Raw genomic sequence first — 23,151 nt, 5'->3', positions numbered from 1 at the left:
TCATATATTGTAAAACTGCTAAAAGAATTTTTAATGTTCCCACCACAAAAAAGGATAAATTGGTGAGCTGATGGATATGTTCATTAACTTGATTGAATCTTTCTATAATGTATTCATAGATCAAAACATCATATTGTACCTCCATAAATAACAATTATTTGTCAATTAAAAATAACATCAAAAAAATTTTAAAGATACACACACACTCAACATATTCAGTCTTCTTGACAAATGTTTTGCTAATCTTCAAGGAATCTAGAGAGATTTTCAAGGCCTCAACTAGAAATATTGAAACCAGAAGAAAACAAAATTAGTCAAAATATTGGCAGGGCTGATAAGTAGCTGTATATCGAATGATAAACCTTAAAAGAGTACAGTAAGAGAGGTGTTTTGATTCATAGTAACATGTATATGACCATTAAAATTGGGAAGCCCAGACACAACGGTAACTTATGTGGTTAGATTTGTCTTTACTATTCAGCACATTTTATGGTTTAAGAAAGGAAATTGGAATTCAAATGTGAATTTCAGTTTTGTGGCACCTTATTAAAATTATAATGAAAAATTCAATTCCTCTGCTTGAAACATCAGCATATAATGAACTGCACAAAAGGAAAGAAAAAATACAAAAGAGAAAAAATCCATTTCACTATAATAAAGTAGAAAGAATACAAGATTGAGAGTCAGAAGACCTAGATTCTGTTCCTGACTCTGCTACTGACTGGCTGTCTTATTTGGGCAAATCATTTTCTCTGAGCCTCCATTTTCTCACTTGTAAAATGTGGGAACTGGTTCAGGTGAATACAGTTCTATGATCACCAGTGTCAGATCTCACAAGCACTTTCTGTACCAATAGAGTCAATATTAAATTATCAAATACTCTCACATAACAGGAAACAGCATTTCATTAAATCCACCACCTCCCACGGAGTCTGAGGTGGACAGAAGAGCCCACATACTCGGTGTATTATGCTTCCTGTTGATCACAAGTCATTCATTCATTCATTCATTTATTTTGAGACAGAGTCTCACTCTGTCACCCAGGCTGAAGTGCAGTAGCACCATCTTGGCTCACTGCAACCTCTGCCTCCCGGGTTCAAGTGATTCTCCTGCCTCAGCCTCCTGAGCAGCTGGGATTACAGGCACCTGCCACCACGCCCAGCTAATTTTTTTGTATTTTTAGTAGAGACCGGGTTTCACCGTGTTAGCCGGGATGGTCTTGATCTCCTGACCTCGTGATCTGCCCGCCTCAGCCTCCCAAAGTGCTGGGATTACAGGCGTGAGCCACTGCGCCCAGCCCTGAACATTTATCTACCCTACTCTTGTCCAGAGTCGAAGGGTAGAAGAAAAGGAACAACACTGTTAATATTTCAAGAAATTATATTGTCACTGTTAGTAATCAATCTAATGCTATGCTCACATCTTCTTTACCTTTCTATATATGTCCTGATATGCAATTTTATTACATTGAAAGATTTATGTGCAATATTCAATAGTTTTCCTATTCAGGTGGTAAGATGCAGCATAATTATCATAAACATCATCTAGCATGCCACCTGCCTGGAATCCTGGAACATTACAAATGGAAAAGGCAGACATGCAATTAGACATTTGGCTACAGTAAGTGAATACTGAAATAATGTACAATTTTACTTTTAGGAGTTTTGTATTCTTATTTTAAGAAAAATAATTGTTTAGCCTCTTTACCCAGGCTCCCATTTGTTTCACACAGGTCTGTGATAATCATCTTCCATTTTAGAAATACAGAGAATCCAACATCATGTATTCTATTAACTCACAACTAGCAAAATAAATCAGACACATAATTCTTTCAATTAATGTGTACGTTTATTTTCCTTATCTATTGCTGAATATTTTATTTGATAACAAAAAAATTTTACAAGTTATTTTGCATTTTCATATTGCAAATGTGATACAAGGTCACAAGTTGTTGTTTTTTTCCTTTTTTGAGATGGAATTTCGCTCATCAGCCAGGCTGGAGTGCAGTGGTGCGATCTCGGCTCACTGCAACCTCCACCTCCTGGGTTCAAGTACTTCTCCTGCCTCAGCCTCCCAAGTAGCTGGGATTACAGGTACCCGCCACCATGCCCAGCTAGTTTGCATATTTTTAGTAGAGATGGGGTTTTGCCATGTTGGCCAGGCTGGTCTAAAACTCCTGACCTCAGGTGATCCACCCGCCTTGGCCTCCCAAAGTGCTGGGATTACAGGCGTGAGCCACCGTGAAACTTAAATCCCACTTTCTTACTCCTGACCTTCATCCCCATTCTCATTTCATAAAAAAGTAAGTGAAAAACAACTGATAGTATATTTCTATCCAGTCTCTAAGAAGAAATTATTTAAATAACAAGTTACTTGATGTACACAAATACAGATAAACTTCAACTGTCATTATTTAAATACTAAGAATTGAATTTTTTTCATATTTGCTTTAACAAACTTTTCACAAAACACCAAATAAAAATATTTAATACATCAAAAAATGTTTACAAGAAACAGACTCAATGTGGGCTGGGGAAGGGTAGGCTGAAATAGCAGATATTTTTTCCAATAGATTAAATTGCAGCCACGTGTGATGGCTCACGCCTGTAATCCCAGTAACTTGGGTGGTCAGGGCAGAAGGAGTGCTTCAGGCCAGGAAAAAATAGCAAAAGCTTGTCTCTACTAAACATTTAAAAATTTAAAAATTAGCCAGGCATAGTGGTGCATGTCTGTAGCCCCAGCTACTGGAAGCTGAGGCAGGAGGCTCACTTAAGCCCAGGAGTTCAAGACTGCAGTGAGCTATGATCACATCACTACACTCCAACCTGGGTGACACAGTGTGACCCTGTGTCTAAAAAATAAAAAATAAATAAGTAAAACAATAAAATAAACCGTATTACATTCCTGCTATAGTACTATTTTTCAAATTAGTGAGCCTTCTTATTTAAATACATGTTTAGTTACTAATATTAATAAATGTTGTAAATACAATTTTAAACTCAGAGGATATTTCGCAGTAATACATCCACATGGTTGAGAACCAAGAAGCTAAGCCTGACAACATAGTTTAAAACTTAAGGACCAATGACTTTGGAACAAGACCGCTTGAATTTTTATCCGGCTCCACCACTGACCAGCATAGTGATTTGGGCAAGTTTAGGAAAAACCTCTCTCTACCTCTGCTAACTCATCTGCAAAACGGAGATAAAAGTGCCTCATAATAATGACTGAAGTGTGAAAGGTCAATGAGTTAACACATGAAAAATTATTAGAAAAGAGCCAAAAACATAGCAAGTGATTAATAATGGTTGGCTAATATCATTTATTACTGTAACAAAATTGGACCTCTTAAGGATTCAGCAGTTCCAACTCACCCTAGCCTGCAACCAACCCATGTGGCTCAAGAATGTCAAGAAAGGTGGAAGCACAACTGGCATGAGATCTGGTAACTCACATTGCTGGTTAATCTTACTACTGCCACCATATTAAGCTTAGTTTTCGAGGATCCGAGTAGCCCTGGGTCTGCCACTGGCCTAAAATGTGGAAATTATTTTATAACCCAAGTTTGCACAATGCTAATATCTGGGTGAAAGATTTTTTAAAAAATTGATTTAAACCACCAATCTTACAATCTCTAGGTCTGTTTTTTAATGGAAAATGTAGATACATTTTTATTTACCCCAATGCTTATCATTTTGTAGCTTTACAGTGTAAATATCTATATCCATCAAATTAAGAAAAAGCAGTGTGTGGATGAAAGCTTAACTACTAGGGATAGTGATGCATTCCACAAAGTATTCTAAACTCCTGGGATGCAAAGCAATGTGAAATGGCACATGTCAGAATTATTGGCCAAAAAGATACATTTCCTTATTAACCGGCTTTCATCTTAATATTAGAATTATTTAATTTTTGCATCAAACGCTAAAATTATTTGACAATAGCCAACTATTTTATCTGGAATATAGATTCACCTTCAAATATCACAAGAGCTTTAAAGGTGAGTTACAGTGATAGAGTTTGTAATGAAAAAAAAAAACTGAACCCTGATGAGTTTATTTATTTTTTGGCCATAAGTTCCTTTACTAGTTTTCCTGTATTTTTACTTTCTCTCCAAACAAGGTATTAAACTCAGTTAAAAGGAACAGAATAATGATTCCCATGTCTCCTGCAAACCTTACCATTACCCAGTTTTATTAATCTATATTCTCTATTTGAGCCTTTAGGGGAAAAGTGATTCAAAAGAATATATGAATGACCTCTGAGTTCAGAACTATTGTGAGGAAACAAGTTCCGCTCCTTATCTCAAAGTCTGACCTCTAAAACTTCCACTGCAATATATGTCCCTGGAGGGTGGCCCTTGACAATCCCAAAGGCCCTTCCCATCCCACCAACAAATATCAACAAGAAACGTTGACCTTTTCAGCTCAGTGTTATTCAACTTTTCTTCACAGCTGTCAACAACCCTGTATTGCAATTCTGACAGTTTTTAAGTAACCTATTTTTCTCGCCTTGCTGAATCAAATTGTGAGTGTAATTGTATTGAAGTTTGATATGTTCCTGTTACCCACATGTCATTTAAACTCTGTGTGATTCATATATTGTGTATGAATGTTTATTGAAAACATTTGGAGAAATATTTTCCATTTTTAGAACTATGGAACTATTTTATTTTTAATGAAACCAAGAGTGTGAAGGGTCTACTCTTCTTTCACAATTCTGAACTGTCTTAGAAATAAAAGTTCTAAAAATAAAATACAAACAAGTAGAAAGCAGTCATTTAGTTATTTTAATAAACAACTAAATCAAATTTTGTTTACTAACCAAACCAAATTATCTCGGTGGATAAGGCACGCTGCAGTTGGTTGAGTGTGTGAGAGGGTGAAATTAATTTTTTCATGGGACCATGTGCAGTTTGCTTCAATGAGGCAGAAGTTCCATAAGTAACACCGTAATGACCTGAAATAGCTGTACAGACATCTGAAACTCTAAGGGAATAAAATACCCATTGCGTTCCTCCTCTATGAACACTAAGGGTACAACACTCAACAAGGAAAATTCCACTAACACAGAGCTTACACTCCTGTAGAGGTGACTGTCCTAGAAACAAAAATTTTAAGGCAGTAAAAACTAAATATGAGGTAAAATGATAGCTAATATTGATTCAATGTAATGTCAAGCACTGTATAATATTTTGTTAATACAGTGTTTTGCCTGTATTAACATGTTTAACTTTCAAAACCCAATAAGGATATACTATTATAAGAACCATTTTACAGCTGAGAAATAGACAAAAGAAAGATTAAAAAACTTGCCGGAAGTTACATCCAGCAAAGGTGAGAGACAGAATTTGAGCTCAATTTATTGAATGCCAAAGTGCTGCTCTTTACCACTGTGCTATTTTGGAGTCACCAGTGCTGCTCAACAAATATTAAAGTTAATGAGATTGGCCACATGACTTTCTTTGGCCAATGATACATGAGTAGCAGTGATGTGTAATTTACAATGAATGCTTTAGGAGTCAGGACACAATTCACCACTGAGGTGATCATGGAAGTGTATCTCAAGTAAAGCTGCCATTGCCAGGGTTCCCGAGTAATTACAATGAGCGGAAACCTCCAGCAAACCAGCACTGGATATGTAGAATAGGCCGAAATTAAAGATTTGTTATGTTAAATCTACTGAGAATTTGTGATTATTTATTACTAATGGAAAACTAGCCTATCTTGACAAAGATATGCTGCCTACATATTATGAGGGTTCATTCATGGTCAATCCAGTTTTGGAAGGGATTCAGAATGAGTATGATTTATCCAGGTGAAGATAGGAAATAGGGAGAGCAAAAAGTATAAGTAAAGGCCCAAAAGCAAAGACAGCATGAAGTTTTTGAGAACTTCAAGTGGTTGAGAGGACTAAATGTATTCACATTAGGAGACATCCATAAAATGCATAATATTCACATAAAATTTGATTTGTTTGGGGATTGACTTTTTTCTACAATCCATTTTTTCAAAGTCCTGGTAAATAAAGAGTTCTAAGTTAGTTATTAGTTTACTTAGGGACAGCAAATAACCAATTTCATTAAGACAAATGTTGGTGGCTAAAATTCTGTTTAATTTTTGTCACAGAATTACATGACAAAATTTTTGAAATCAGAACAGTTCTAAAAAGCCACACAGTTTGCTGGTGGCTGAGGTCAACTAGCAACTCCCGATTTCCAGCATTTCTTGCATCTTTCTCATTTACCTTTTTTTTTTGTTTTTTCTTTTTTTGAGACAGAGTCTCACTCTGTTGCCCAGGCTGGAGTGCAGTGGCACAATATTGGCTCACTGCAACCTCTGCCTTCTGGGTTCAAGTGATTCTCCTGCCTCAGCCTCCTGAGTAGCTGGGATTACAGGTGCACACCACCAGGCCTGGCTAATTTTTGTATTTTTAGCAGAGATGGGGTTTCACCATGTTGGCCAGGTTGGTCTCGAACTCGTGACCTCAGGTGATCCACCTGCCTCGGCCCCCCAAAGTGCTGGGATTACTGGTGTGAGCCACCGCATCTGGCCTTCACTTTTTATTTTTATTTTAAATTCATTAATAGGAAGGCATCATTTAATAGCATATTAATTGAAAGACAGGTTCGCATACTGCTAAAATGTTCACTGAACATTTAATTATAGATGGTCCCAAATCCTCAATACCCCATCACCAGTAGGCTTAGAGTTCCAAGGTGTAAAAGAATTCCCATTAGGAAAGCCTTTTTAAATTATTTGTCACCTTATGTGACAGCTAATGGCATTTTGAGAATTGCACTAATTTATTTCCAAATTTTGGTTACAGACTGTAACACTTAATAAATACCCTTTTTGCCTAGTTTAAGAGAGACATTGGCTACTTTTTATGCATTGAGACCAATATTTATTTCTCAGTTAGTAGAAATCATCTATGAATTATTTAGAAAACTTTGCCAAGGCAAACTGTCTTTGCTAAACAAATATTGCTTTGAAATGGGGTCACTCATTGCAAATTGCATTGGAAAGATGTGATAGACATGTGTGTTTACATCAAAAGGGCAGATGTAGTATAATGCAATGAAAGGCAGCAAGATCTACTTATTCCGCAATGAACTCAGAAGCAGGAAGTTTTGTTGAAATATAAATTTGGGTCAGAATCTGAGTCTATCTCGGACTCTGTTATGGCAGCCCTGTAATTGCCTATATTCTGCCATTGCCTTTCTGGAGAATTGGGGAATTGATGAGATATTGAAGGAAGTTCTAAACAATGAAAGAAACAGTAAAAAAAAAAAAAAAAAAAAAAAAGTGGTAAAAGTTCTATGAATATGGAAATTCTCCCACCATTGGTTTTTAAAGAGTGTCACAATCCTCCTAAATAATAGGAAACTGTTAGTATTCTTACACTCTCTGTGTGTGTGTTGCCTTCAGTACTACTAATCCCCATTTGCTTTTCACCCTTCCCCCAGACACACACGTATATATACCACCCTTTGCATTTTGCACATCATAAAATAATTTTCTTCAGTCACATCTCCCTTACAGAAGCTTCTTCAAACAATTCCTAATTTGCCCATCTGGTCATGTAGTGTGTCTGAAGCCTATACAGTTCATTTTTCATCACTTTGACAGATTCTCTTCGGTTTCAGCTGAGTTTCTTCAGTCAGCATTTCTCCTCACCCATGCGTGAACACTGGCCAGGCACAGAAGCTGTGACTACAGCCTCCTATTCTTTCTTGGGAGTGGGCTTGATATAAGCAAATTTTAAATGCTTGTGTCTTTTAGTACACAGTATGAAATGATCCATTTCTGGTCATTCTACTTTCTGATTCAGTGATTCAGTCTCTAAAGGCACATTGACATGAAAAACAAAGTAAGTTCATAAATAATGTGTGCCTCATTTCCTTGTGTCTCAGCAGAGAGAAAAAAGATTGAATAAAATTTTTTCAATTGTAGGACAAGAATAAGCCAGTTATCCCTAAGCACAAACTCTAAAAGTTGAAACTGTTTATCTATGGAAGAACCCTTCCTCATCCTTTCTTTTGTCCTTTTCTGCCCTCCTCCTTCCCATGAAACTGATCAATATAGGACTGACCAATTTGTCATCCTGGACAGCTAGCTCTTGGTAGCTGGCTTCTGATTAGACTCAACCAATGGGATTTATTAGCAAAAAGATTGGAGGGCAGGAGGAAAAAGAGGTTGCGGTATTTTGTTCCCATGCCTGCCCCCTCTGGACTACTTTTATGGCAGTAGCTGCATCTTTTCATGGGTTCAGCTGCTGTCCATGGTTCCTTCTCTGTAGCTGCAGCTCTCAGTAGGTTCTGTTAACACTATTTGCTCTCCTTGCCCATTGACAACTAAAGATGCTAACTGCTTCCTGCTGTTGCTAATGTCTGGGTATCTCAACACTCCTTGTTAATTTCCTTAACCCCGCACTACACCCTAAAACACGTACCTCTGTATTATTCTCTTCATCAAAATATCTTGCATCACTTGAGTTGAATTTTGCTTTCTACTGAAACCCTAGCTAATATAATCAGCTTTCTTGGTTATTTTGTAAATTACAAGTGTTGTTCCAGTAGCAGCTATTGCCAAGCAATCGACCTAAAGTAATGAAGCAAAAGCTGCCTGTTTCTCAAAGAGCTATTTGTATACCCATGTTCATAGTAGCATTATTCACAATAACTAAAATGTGAAAGCAGCCCAAATGGCCATCAACAGATGAATGGATAAGCAAAATGTAGTATCTACATACAATGGAATATTATTCAGCCTTAAAAAGGAAGGAAATTCTGACATATGTTGACAACATGGATGAACCCTTGAGGACATTATGCCAAGTGAAATAAGCCAGTTGAAAAGACACAATATTCATGTTTTCACTTATACGAGGTACTTAAATAGTCCAAAATCATAGAGATGAAAAGTAGAATGTTTGTTGCCAGAGACTGGTAGAAGAGGAAATTGCAGGTTATTGTTTCATGGGTATAAAGTTTCAATTTTGCAAGATGAAAAGAGTTCTGAAGATGGATGTTGTGATAGTTGTACAACAATGTAAATGTACTTAATATCCCTGAACTTTACACTTAAAAATGTTTATGATGGTAATTTTTATGTTATGTATATTTTATCACAATTTTTTAAATGGAAAAAGCCTCCAGTGATGTTGCAGAGAAAGTATTTTCTGTCCTTATATTCAAGAAAGCGTGTTTCATTTGTCAAAGATACCAGGAAAATCAAGGAAGTATGTTCCAAAAAGTATAATAAAAAGTACAAAATGTATAAATCAAAGGTCTTTTATAATTAAACAACCTGGAATCTGTATTTCCCCATCAAAGTTTGGAAATATAGCAATGAATGAAAAAGGTCACATTGGTTTTATCTGACTCCTAAATATCCAAAAGTTTTTTTTTTAATAGAAAATCCTTAGAAAGTTGAATTTTCAATCTCCCACTAATAGAACATTGAGAAATTGAGTCTACCTCTAATTTAATGCTTGATGAGCATTAGGCAATACATACAACTGCCTTTAATCTAAAATGTAAGATCAGACTTCCCAAAGGTCAATCATATGTCATGCATGAAATAGCAATGTTGGGTATTGAGCTGTAAATGGTATCTCAAAATTGATCCCCAAGTGAGTACATACTGACAAAATCCCAAAATCTTCCCCTGCACTCTGACTAGTTAGAGCTTCTTGGAGAAAGACACTAAACACAATATTAGTTTTTTAATTTAATTCATAAGTACATACATTTCCAGTTAATTCTTTTTTCTTTTTTTTTTTTTTTTTTTTTTTTTTTTTGCTTGACTCTGCTACTTTGTTCTGAGTTTCAACTCTTTGAATTTAAAATAAAATAAACGACAAAAACATCAAAAGCAACTGCAACAAAAGCAAAAATTGACAAATGGGATCTAATTAAACTAAAGAACTTCTACACAGCAAAAGAAACTATCATCAAAGTGAACAGACAACCTACAGAATGGGAGAAAAATTTTGCAATCTTCCCATCTGACAAAGGTCTAATATCCAGAGTCTACAAGAAACTTAAACAAATTTAAAAGGAAAAAAAAAACAAAAACATTAAAAAGTGGGCAGGCTGGACGCAGTGGCTCAAGCCTGTAATCCCAGCACTTTAGGAGACCGAGGTGGGTGGATCAGAAGGTCAGGAGATCGAGACCACCCTGGCTAACACAGTGAAACCCCATCTCTACTAAAAATACAAAAACTTAGCCAGGTGTGGTGGTGGGCTACTCGGGAGGCTGAGGCAGGAGAAAGGCATGAACCTGGGAGGCAGAGCTTACAGTGAGCCAAGATCACGCCACTGCACTCCAGCCTGGGCGACGGTGTGAGACTTCATCTCAAATAAATAAATAAATAAAGTGGGCAAAGAAAATGAACAGACACGTCTCAAAAGAAGACATTCATGCAGCCAACAAACATATGAAAAAAAGCTAAACATCACTGATCATTAGAGAAATGCAACTCAAAACCACAATGAGATACCATCTCTGATAGTTAATACTGAGTGTCAACTTGATTGATTGAAGGATGGAAAGTATTGTTCCTGGGTGTGTCTGTAAGGGTGTTGCCAAAGGAGATTAACAATTGAGTCAGTGTACTGGGAGAGGCAGACCCACTCTCAGTCTGGGTGGACACCATCTAATCAGCTGCTGGAGTGGCTAGGATAAAACAGGTAAAGGAACGTGGAAGGACCAGGCTGGCTGAGTCCTCCAGCCTTCATCTTTCTCCCATGATGAATGCTTCCAGCCCTCAAACATTGGACTCCAATTTCTTCAGCTTTTGGACTCTTGGACTTATACCAGAGACTAAAGGCTGCACTGCTGGCTTCCCTACTTTTGAGGTTTTGGGACTCAGACTGGCTTTCTTGCTCTTCAGCTTGCAGACAGCGTATTGTGGGACTTCACCTTGTGATAGCGTTAATCAGTACTCCTTAATAAACTCCCTTTCATATATACATCTATCCTATTAGTCCTGTGCCTCTAGAGAACCCTGACTAATACACCATCTCACACCAGTCAGAATGGCTATTCTTAAAAAGTCAAGAAACCACAGATGCTGGCAAGGTTTTACAAAAAAAGGAATGCTTTTACATGGTTGGTGAGAGTGTAAATTAGTTCAACCATTGAGGAAGACAGTGTGGCAATTCCTCAAAGATCTAGAAGCAGAAATACCATTTGACCTAGCAATCTCATTACCAGCTATATACCCAAAGGAATATAAATCATTGTGTTATAAAGATACATGCATGTGCATGTTCATTGCAGCACTATTCACAATAGCAAAGACATGGAACCAACCCAAATGCTCATCAATGATAGACTAGATAAAGAAAATGTGGTATATATACACCATGGAACACTATGCAGTCATAAAAAGGAATGAGATCATGTCCTTTTCAGGGACATGGATGGAGCTGGAAGCCATTAATCCCAGCAAACTAATGCAGGAACAGAAAACCAAACACCACATGTTCTCACTTACAAGTGGGAGCTGAATGATAAGAACACATGGACACATTGGGGTAACAACACACACTGGGGCCTGTCAGGGATGGCAGAGGGAGGGAGAGCATCAGGAAGAATAGCTAATGGATGCTGGGCTTAATACCTAGGTGATAGGTTGATCTGTGCAGCAAATCACCATGACACACATTTACCTAACAGACAGTATTTGAGTAACAAACCCACACATCCTGCACGTGTACCCCAGAACTTAAAACAAGCTGAAGAAAAATAAATTAAATAAAAATAATTATAAGGTATGAGTATAAAGATAGTACACGTCAAAGATATATACATATAAAAAAATGCATTTTTAAGCTCAAAAGATGACTATAAGGAACATTTCCCATTCTTTTGACTGACCAATATCTAAATCCCACCCCTGTGTGGGGAAATTCTCAATCTTTTGGGTCTTAGAAAACTCAGAATCCCACTCAAGAAAGTAAAGATTTAAGTACTTCCCCAGCTTCCCTGGTAAGTAGGTCAATGAAGCCTGGGCTTTATCAAACAGACCCATTAGCTTAGACTTTGAATAGGAAACTGATGACACAAGAAATAAGGAGATAAGGGAAGAATCTACAAAACAGACAGTATTTGGAACGCAGTCAAAATCCCAGATAGGAAGAGAAAACTACTCAAATGTAAACACATGGTATCTTTTATGAAAAAGAAAGGAGACAAAGAGGTGAAACCAAGAGCCCAGAGAGCAGGACCAAATGTTATGAACAACAGTTCAGGCTTTGAGATCTAATTAATCTTTAAACATTTGTTTTGCTGGAGTTTACGATTCCCAACAAGCAATGACTGTCTTATGTTTCCGATTTTCCCTTTTTTTCAAAAGAAATGTTTGTTAACAGGTAGCCAGCCTATATCTGTTCCACCATTTTACAAGGGGTGTGGAAACTAGAGGAAATTTGCCTCTTTCACAGGTCTACATATTGAAAGGATATGGGCTGTACTTAAGGAATGGTACCTGGTGAATCCCATCCACACTTCGACCTGACTTAAGACTCTGGAATTTGAGCTGATGCTATGAGATGAAACTTTGGGAGATATTGGTTGAGAATGGATGTATGTGCATGTGGGATGGACATGAATTACTGAGATCCAGAGGATGAACTATGGAAGGCAGCTTCTAAGATTGCTCCCAATAATGTCTGCCTTCTGGAATTCAAGCCCTTGTTTAATCCTCTTGATTTGAGTGTGGGCTGGACTTACTGACTGTGACAGAATATGGCAGATGGTATGGAACAATATTAGGTTAGAAAAAGACTGAAGACGGCCAGGCACAGTGGCTCATGCCTGCAATCCCAACACTTTGGGAGGCCGAGGCGGGCAGATCACCTGAGGTCAGGAGTTCGAGACCAGACTGGCCAATATGGTGAAACCCTGTCTCTACAATAATAAAAAAAAAATTAGGTGGGCTTGGTGGTGCATGCCTGTAATGCCAGCTACTCAGGAGGCTGAGGCAGAAGAATTGCTTGAACCTGGGAGGCAGAGGTTGCACTGAGCTGAGATCACACCACTGTGCTCCAACATGGGCAACAAGAGCGAAACTCTGTCTCAAAAAAAAAAAAGAAAAGAAAAAGAGAAAGATTGAGAACTGGGGCTTCAACTTTTCTGCTCTCTCTTGCTCTCACTGTTGCTCATTCTGAGAAAAACCAGCACTATGTCGTAAGCTGCCTTATGGAGAGACTTGCATGGTAAGGAATGGAGGGAGGCCTCCACAGCCAAAACCCAGCAAGGACGTAAAACTCTCAGCCCAACAGCCTGTAAGGAACCTGCTGTTCCCAAGTGTGAGCTTGAAAGTGTTTCTTCTCTTAGATGAGTCTTCAGATGAAATCACAGCTCCAGCCAATGCTTGAATGCAATTTCCTGGGAGATCTTGAGCTAGAGGTACTCAGCTAAGTTACACTCACATTTCTGACCTGGAGAAACTATGACAAAATAAATGGTTGTTGTATCAAACCTCTAAGTTTTGGAATAATTTGCTACAGCATAAAAGATAGTAATCTGCATCTCCAAGAAGTCAATACAGTCCATTTCATTAGATGATGTTTAAAAATAATATTATTTACTTATTTAGAAATATGCAGTTAAAACAGTTGAAAAGAGTTGCATCTGTATCTCAAAACTAGAGGTATGAAGAGATAGGACAAAGACTGCTGCCTTTTCATTAAACCCTTTGACTTTCAAAAGTTTGCCTCACACTTCCAAAATCCTCTTCCACAAAAGCCCTTCTCTTGGGCTTCTGAAGAGCCAAAGCTTCATTTTAAGATCTCAAAATTGCATTGCATTATATAATATTAGCATTTCCAAATGCATTACCTCTGTAATTCTCTCATTTCCTTTGATAGAAGGTGAGAACAGTGCAGATTTTCACATTGTTCTGAAAGCAGCAGAAAAGGACCTGCCAAGAAAAAGACTTCATAACTTTTTTGGTGAGAAGTCAAATCATAAGAAGTCAAATATTTAAAATGTAAATTATCTTAGTAGTCTGACATTTAATGAATTTGCAAAGGAAAAATAGAGAAAGTGTGAAAATTTCAGAAATTGACATTCATAAACTAAAACTTTAAAAAATCTATTTAATGCTGAGCTGATGGGGTCTTGCTTGATTTAACTTCTTTCATTAAAAAGTCATATTGATTTCTTTGCTTTTTCCCTTTGAACTATAGCTTACATCTATAACCATGTCAAAAACACAGAAATCAAGAAAAACAACAAGGCCCAAAGGACAAGGTAAAATTCCAGGATTTGAAGGAATTGAATTTATGCACCACCACTGACCTTCTTAAGGTTGCATGAACTCGCTTAGGCTGATTAAAAAACATCTATGGAGTAAAAATAAGAATAAACATGCACTTCATAAGGCTGTGTTGAGACTAACAAATAAAATGGATCATAAAGCACTTAACCAAATACAACCAAAAGGCTTAGAACTATATTCTACGCTAACAATATTTTGGTGTCCTCATTTAACCCCTAGAAATTGAAAAACATTGACTACAGACCTAAGAGCATAGAGATGGAAATAACTGGCTGAGAGTTTCCAAAGCAAATCTTTCTCCTTCAAAGAAGTGTCAGAGGTTTACTACTGAAATATCATTAAAATGAAAAAAAGTTTCCCAGACTGAAGGATGGCAAGTAATGAAAATAAAAACTACAGTCACCCACCACCCCTGTGATTTGTTGGGGGCTTACTATATGCCAGGCATTGTACTCAGCCCATTATTTTCATTATTTATTTACTTATCACAACACTCCCACTAATTGGGTGTATATATATACTGACTTCATAAAGGGGCTCTTAAATAAATCATACAATAAGTACTTGATCTGATATCCAAACAAAATTTTTCAGTCCAAAAATCTGATAGTCCAGAAAGCACAGCAGTAGAAATATAAATGTCCTAGAAAAAAAAAGTTTGCTGTTTTCATGAAGAGAATGCTTTCCAGTTCTTTGCTGATAAATCTACTAAACAGTCTTCACAGAGTTCCCCATGTCTGGTGGCTCTACTAAGGGACCTCAGGCAAACAGTTCATGTCTGAGGATGACTCCACCCAGGCCTGACAGGACCAACAGTAACTGTGTATCCTGAAAGCAGCCATCCATTAGCTGGTATTGTCCGATGGAAAAAAGTGGAGGGATCCATCTACACAGAAGGATGGTTATCAGCTGAACCAATCAGATTCTATCTCTACACCATTCGATCTGGGAGCATGTGAAGCATTTGGAAGGCAGACAGGAGCAGGCTCAAACAGCACAGCTAATTCATATTAATGGTAAATCCCTGAAATGAACATCAAGCTCTTCTGAAAAGGAGGCTCCACAAGGCTGAGCTCTTCCATGATTCCCTGGCTTCCTGAATCTGGAGAGTTCAGCATTCCTTTAGTGCGCACTCTTTAAATCATCTTAGATCAGGGTCAGCTTCCTGGGGAAATGAGTTATGTAGCAGAGACTTGTGTATAAGAAATTTATTGGAGATTGTGCTGGGAAACAACACCTCTAAAGATGTGGGAAAGCAAGATTGGGCAGAGCAAGAAGTCAAACTGCAACATAGTTATTTATCAGAAGGCTCTGGCATCCTATGAGGAGCTCTGGAGCTGGGATAGCCCTTCCGGGTTGGCCTGCAATGGAAACAACAGAGCCTAGGCCTTTATGTGCCCTACATGGGCCAGCATTAGGCAAAAGTTTCCCCAGACAGGGGAAGTGGCTTGGATTAGAGAGCTTCTACTGGCAGGGAAAATTCCCAGAGAGAGGCTCAGATATGAACCATCACCAGCCAATAGTCCTTGCAGCTGGGGAATACGTGCTTCTGTCCTGAAAGGTACAGCTGGGAAGCTCACCACAGCATCCACTAAAGCCCATCCTTTGTACCATTTAGATCTGCTTGCATCATATAGTAAGTGCACCACCCACTTCCCTCATCTACCAGCCTACACAAGAAGAACTCCTTCAGATTTTTAGCTGGTCATCTTTTCTGGAGAAACTTACAAAAGAACAAATTCCAGCAAACATTGCAGCTAGTGCTGAGACTCTAACTGGTATTCCTCTTCTTCCTCATCTGCTACCCACCTCACAACTATGTGGCCAAAATAGCTTACCTCTTGAGGCAACCCAGACCCTCATCCCTGAGGAATCTGAGCCCTTACACACCAGGCGCTTTTCAGTAGGTGGTTGTTGTACTTGGACATTTATCATTAAAACTGACCAGGGAAGTATCAAGAGATGCCACAGTGGATTACCTGAATGTTAAATAGGTTCTTCCCTACCACTATCATGTAGCTGCCACTCTACCTCATCTTAGTGATCAAGGTTAACTTTCTTGCCAATATCATTACTCCTCTCCTTGTCTACTGGTCTGTTAACACAGGAAATCCAAAGTGACTAGGTGGTATCCATAGCTGAAAGTTTAAAGGAGTTCTTTCTGTATTTCCTGATGGAAATGTTCAGTACCTAAAATTGCAGGAACAGGAAGTACAAATTATCCAAGCGGATCACTGAAAGTTATTACAAACAGGGCCATTTATATTTCACAAATCACTAGCTGTCTTATTGTATATAATATATACTGGAGAACAGTGCCTTATCCTCAAAGGGTTTCATCTTCAAGCTGGCACCTGAGATGAACTTCAAAGTCCATTCCATCACTCTATTGGGCAGGATATTCTATGTGGCATGGTATGTTAAAGGACAGTTGTGTCCTGTGGTCATGTGCCCACTCTCTTCCTCCTTTACCATAAAGTGGGTCCTTAGGTCTCAAGTGATATGATACAGATCACCATGTTGGTAGATCAAACATTGTATAAGCCCTCAGGCAGTGAGGCCCTGCGAACACGAAAAGGAAAAAAGCAAATCCATATTTAGAATATGTGTCATCTCAAAAAAAAAAAAATTAAAAAGAACGTGTGTCATCTCATCATTTCCAGTTAAGATGAACAATTGTCTCTTCCATATTGGAAAGAGTTCGATGTAATCAAGCTGCCAACAAGTGGTTTATTGTTCTCCTAAAGAGAGGTGCCTGGGCACAATGGTTCACACCTGTAATCCCAGCACTTTGGGAGGCCGAGGCGGGCAGACCATTTGAGGTCAGGAGTTTGAGAGCAGCCTGGCCAACATGGTGAAACCCCGTCTCTACCAAAAACACAAAAATTAGCTGGGTGTGGTGGCATGTGCCTATAATCCCAGATACTCAGGAGGCTGAGGCAGGAGAATCGCTTGAACCCTGGAGGCAGAGGTTGCAGTGAACCGAGATCACGCCATTGCACTCCAGCCTGGGGAACAGGAGTAAAACTCCATCTCAAAAAAAAAAAAAAAGAGAGAGAGAGAGAGCGAGCTATACAAGGGGCTCAGTGTTTATTTCTGTGGCTGACATATTGGACATTGAGCAGCAACAGTAGCTAGATCAACCTCTGTGAGTGGCAGGGCATGCTTTGGGGTCCAAGCATAGCCTTCACCCCTATAACAATGGCTATTCTATTCTGCCGTCTGTGAAGAATGACAGAGGCTGGCTGACATCGACTGGCAGGCCATTCTGTCTGCTTGGTTGTTACTATCTCTTTCATAGTGGATGTTCTCTAGTGGGCATGAACAGAGACAGACACAAAGATCTTTATACTTTGTGCCTACTTCCACGTGCTCAGATCTGCTTTGTTCCTGATTTTCCAATCTTTCTTCTTTGCAGCACCTGCTTAAATCACAAGCCATTCACCATTACCCAGGAATCTAGATATATCTTTACTGGAGGTGTCACACAAGTGTTGACCACTGTGGATATTTACTTTTATTGCTATTGTGGGAGCCTCACCTGAGTGGTGTGATAATGAAGCAGCAGGCTACTCTCAGCTTGCATCCATGTACTAAGCCAGTTTATCCATAAACTAAGGCCTTTTTCTTCTTCAATTAGTTGGTCATAAAAGATCCTCCACAGGCCAGAAGAGTGACCTGAGGAATTCATGCCAGTGCAAGAGTGGTGATGCTGACCTGGGGCTCTAGGTTTACTTGTGCCTTCTGGACCAGCTCATGACATATCTAAAATGTACTGCTTCCATCTTTTGACAAATTGTTGTTGATCTTGTCCAGCAATGACTCGGTGGATCCGATCAAACCCAGCCCATAATGGGTGGCCCTGACACAGGTTCAGAAACTCCATCTCTACCAAGGCCCAGTAGAATGCCAGGAGTTATTATGGAATAATACATGGTTCTCTGCTACAGATATCCTCTCAGAGTTGTCCCAGATAGAGGCAAAGTAGCCAGACATTTTTACCTCCATATCAAACAGCTAAGAGGTAGAGGGAGGAGATGCAATCTTGAATGATGCAGCTCCCTTCTGCTGAGGGCAGTTCCTGTAGAGGGACTCAGCTTGAATCGTGGGCAGCCAACACTCCTAGCAGCTAGGGGAACGTGACTCTCAGTCCAACACGGGGGATGTGTGTGGCACCACAGGGGATGTGTGTGTTACATGTGTATCCACCACAAGTAGCTTGAGTCAGACCACTTTCTTGCTACAAAACTAGCCTAAAACCACAACGTAGAATTTGTTTGCATTTGAGATGTGCATCAAAAAAACAACAGACTCGTGATTACGCCCAAACAAAAGTTCGCCAGTTCAGAGAGAAAAGGAGTAGACTTTGAAATCCAGTGTTTAATGAATCACTCAGGAATGTTGAATTTCTCTAGCGTAAGGTACATACAGAGAATTAAAGCAGTAGTAAGATAGCCTGAATTTGGTATTGTGAGCTTTTTGAGTTAGTGGTAGAAACAGTATTATTTTTATAACTAGTTACACTTCTTTCTACAGGCCTATTCTTGAAATTTATCCTAATGGCTAGGAATTCATACTTAAAATGTTTTCATACAGACAATTCCAACTTAAAGCAAATTCTATTTCAAAGTTTCATATGAAACTCAAAACTCTATAGAGGCAACGCTATGGCTAGTGATCAGGGCCCTGAGGCCAGTTCACTAAAGCCTAATACTAAAAAAGAATTACAAAACAATAAACCACCATCTACAATGAAATTCCTGTAACAAAAAGTGTCTTAAAAGGAATGATGGAAGGGCCTGGAAGCAGTAAGAAACAGACACATTTTCTGAGTTGTAAGAAAGAAAGGTGGGGTGTAGTATAGGCAAAATTTTCTTCTTCTCTCCCATCTCATCCTGTCCCCAATTTTAGGCATAACTATTTTATTTGACTGTTCTTGGTGTTCCCTTGAGCACTTTATACAGCCTTCTACTGGCATTTACCTCAATATTTTAATACCTTATTTAAATGTCTTCCTTTTTATGCACTCAGTACCCAGCATCTTTCTAAAGCATTTTATGTATTAAATATACCCCTGATAAAAGAATGAGTGAATAAATGAAGACATCAATAAAAAGAGCTCATTACCCTGGAGGAACTACTCTGGTCCTCTTGGCACTTCAGAAATGGCACCTAGAATTTCATCAATGTCTTCCTTAGAATGAAAAATTGAAAGCTGACAAGCCACATTTTTTTCAGACTACTTACTAACTTCAATTTTCTACAGGGCTATTTTGCTGCTTCTCTGCGTTTATATCAGACACAAGGATGGCAGCCCAAGGACCAGTAAGAATCCCACCTCTGTCCTCCTGCTGCCAAGACAGTAGCAGTGTAGAAACAGAGCAATTCTAGAAATCTAAGAGCTGAGATTTTTTACAATGAACCATTTTCCTGGTACAAGTGCACATTTTTAAGCTTTCCCAGCTCCCAGCCCCGTTCTGATGATACATACAGGGTGCATGCCATTGCAGCTACTATGACTTTAGGTTCAAGGTGAAACCTTTAAAGGATGATCTAAACATTTCTCCATATTACCACATTTGTGCTGTTTCAACATATATATTGTTCCTGTGCTTCTATCCCAAAACTCAGCTGGAGTTGCCTCTCTTTTAAAATTCAAACAAGTGTAGTCTAAACTCCTACACCATTCCCTTCCCTACTCCCAGAGGAAATTTTCTGCCCCTCCCAATTTCACTTGAAATTCTTTAGAAAGAGGGAGAAGAGAACTTCTATTTACAAATATTATATTCTCTTACTTGGTTCTGGCTTCAAGTTATTTTGAGCTCCATTAGCTGGGTTGAGGGATCCTTTCATTGTATACTTCACATGAGTCCAACCACCACTTCCTTCCCCGCAGGAAATACCAGCAAACTGAAGATTGGGTATAGGTCAGACTTTTACTACATTCTGGGAAGGGAGAGGACTATGTTGCAGTGTCCAGCAAGCTAAATTAAAAACTGGATATAAGATGCCCATACCAAGACTCTACTTTCAGGGATCATTTCTATAGTCCATTCCTAGAGAAGTTTCTCTGAAAGTGTACAGCAGCAGTGCCCAATCCCTGGGCAGCTGACCAGTCCAGGTCCGTGGCTTGTTAGGAACCGGGACACACAGCACGAGGTGAGCAGCAGGTGAGACAGCATCACCGCCTGAGCTCTGCCTCCTGTCAGATCAGCTGCGCCATTAGATTCTCAGAAGGGCATGAAGTGTGTTGTGAATGGTGCACGCCAGGGATCTGGGTTGCACGTTCCTTATGAGAATTGAATGCCTCATGATCTGAGGTGGAACAGTTTCATCCTGAAACCAGCCCCCCAACCCAACCTGTAGAAAAATTGTCTTCCATGAAAACAGTCCCTGGTGCCAAAAAGATTGGGGACCGCTAAAGAGCACCGGAAACCAGGAGGAGGAGCGAGGAGGAGGCACGGGGTTCTCCCCGGAGAGCCAGGCCAGCTCTTGGTGTTGCTTCGCTACAGGTGCCATTTGGCATTGAGGATTGTTTTTCTCTTCCTCCGGGAAAGTAAGAGGGAAAGGACACAGTCTGAGTGGTTCCCGTTTTAACATTGAAAAAAAAAAAGTTTGAATGTTTTTTAAAGATGCTCGCACTGTTAATACCCTTCACTATGCCCACTTCCTCAGCTCACTGCACTCGCCACGTACATTCTTGGCTTTCTCGCTACAGCTGAGCTTCTTTTCCCAGTCCAGGGAACTCCAAATTCTTGTTTTATTGATAAAGTCAGTTTAGATTTTTTTCTCATTCCTACACTTTCCAAGTCTTTCCCTGGTGTTTATCTTTCATTCACAGTCAAACAACCCATCTATTCCAAAGAGGAATTCTGAGACTTCCTTAGGATTCACAAGTGGCTACAGGCTGCTGCGATTTTAAATAGCAAATTGTTTTTCCTGCACACAAAGACTAGCTGAGTACAACAGACAACTCTTAAGGGGTTCCCTTGTCACCAGGCTTCCACCCTGCTAGGAATTTCTGCACACCTGGGAGCACTGGACAGCCATGTGATTCTCCCCCGACCCCGCCCACCGCTCATAGGTCCTCAAAAGAACACCTAATCGAAGCCGGAGGAACCCAATTTTCTCTCCCAGGAATTGGTATCAGGAATTAAACACCGGGACCTGAAATCAGAAACAAAGTCACATTAAGGCCAGCACTCGGAGAGAACGGCAGCCCACTCCCACTGCCAAGCTCCTGAGGGTCCTGGCTCCTGTCCTCCTTAGGGTGACGTTGACCTGCTCTTTTCAGCACCCAGGTGATACTCAAAAGTCCCTTCACTGCTTCAACTAGGGAGTGTTCATTTTTATTACTTTTCCCGAAAAGAACTTTGAAGAGAGACCTTCAGACAACCCCACAAAGAAAACCATACAAGCTCTCAGGGAAAGATAGTCAGCAAAATTTTTTTAGAACATTCAGTTTAGCCTGTGTCCTCTGATCAAGGAGGTAGTCAGCCGTTATTGCCAGAAAATGAAATGACCATGAATTCTCTTATAGCTAGATGCATTCATTTTACAAAACAACCCAAGACACCTTGTTATATATAACAGTGAAATGACCAAATTCAGAGGCTCTCACTTACTTCTAGAGGAGTCAGTAATTCAGTCCACGAAAGGTGTGGAATTAAAACTGTCATGACAGCACAGCAAAAACAAGACCTAGGAATGCCTATCCCCCATCACAACATTCCCTAAGAGATTTGGAGTGGGGGGTGGGGATTGTCTAAAAGTTTTCTTTTTTTAAAACTTAGTAGTTCCCTAGAATCTGTCATTTCCAGGAAGAGACTGAAACGCTGCTCTTCAGTCTGTGACCTATTACAAAGATTAAACCAGCTGTGTATATAAGGCTGTTTTCTCTGTTAATCGAGTTATCATTCCTTCCATGCCCTTGAATCTCAAAGTGAAACTTATAAATAATCTGATCTTAACATTTAAAATATGCACTCTCTTTCTGCCCGCCAGAAGGTAATGAGCAGTCTAAAGTCACTCAGCCTGGATTTCCTCTCCCTAATTGCCCTAAAAATTAAATAAAAAGCTTCCTGCATCCCTTCTGCTGCTCAACGAAAACAGGATAAAATACAGCAAATTCTAATAAGCCAGCATGCGTGAAGTTTTCTTCCTTGCTCCTTAACACCACATTTACATTCCCTTCCAAACAGCACTAACTTCTCTGCCTCTTTATCTCCATAGAAATCAAATCGCTATAGTTCAAATTCATGTCGCAGAGAGAATTTTCTTTTATTAGACAAAGATTGTCTTCCATTTTGCAGTAAGGAGTTTTTTGTTTTATTTCTCTAATGCAAGATTGGAGAAGGGAAAGAAGGGAGGCTTGAATTACAGGACTATTTAAGCCACAATATTTAATTTCAAACTTTGTCCTTTACAGCCAATTACCTCAGCTGCCATCTCTCTCCTGTTCCCTCATTTTCTGCTGAAATTGATCTCATTGTTCTTGTCTGAATAAAAAGGCCCAGGCTCAGGGCATTTCAATTGGCTTCAGCTCAAGAATAAAAGATCGCTTTAAAAGTGAAAATCATGGTTTTTTGTCAATTCAAATCACATTACTCATTTCCCTCCAGGCCAGTCAGGACAGTCCAGGCTGCACCCTTCAGGATCTGTACACACTGCTGAGAGGTTGGGCAATTTGCCACTTCACTGGCAATCTCCCTGGCTGCGTGACCCATGGGTTGATGGGGAGACCTCGGAAACCTGCTCAGAGGGGTCTTCAATTGGCAACATCAGGAGAAGAACTACACATTTCCATGTAATGTCCCAAAGGGACAACTTTTGCACTTGACTTTATTTTCTGCATCG

The 23,151-nt window shown here is 39.3% G+C and overlaps 2 pseudogenes; both read left to right on the top strand.

Moving 5' to 3' along the window:
• The first annotated feature begins 20,313 nt into the window (after nucleotides 1–20,313).
• On the top strand, nucleotides 20,314–20,400 carry LOC129481503 (uncharacterized; annotated as a pseudogene).
• A 342-nt stretch (nucleotides 20,401–20,742) lies between these two features.
• On the top strand, nucleotides 20,743–20,878 carry LOC129481505 (uncharacterized; annotated as a pseudogene).
• The last annotated feature ends 2,273 nt before the right edge of the window (nucleotides 20,879–23,151 follow it).

The sequence above is a fragment of the Symphalangus syndactylus genome, chromosome 4 (genome assembly GCF_028878055.3).
Source record: "Symphalangus syndactylus isolate Jambi chromosome 4, NHGRI_mSymSyn1-v2.1_pri, whole genome shotgun sequence".
Classification (NCBI taxonomy): Eukaryota; Metazoa; Chordata; class Mammalia; order Primates; family Hylobatidae; genus Symphalangus; species Symphalangus syndactylus.
The sequence above is the reverse complement of the archived record's forward strand: the minus strand, read 5'-3'. Positions and strand labels throughout refer to the sequence as shown.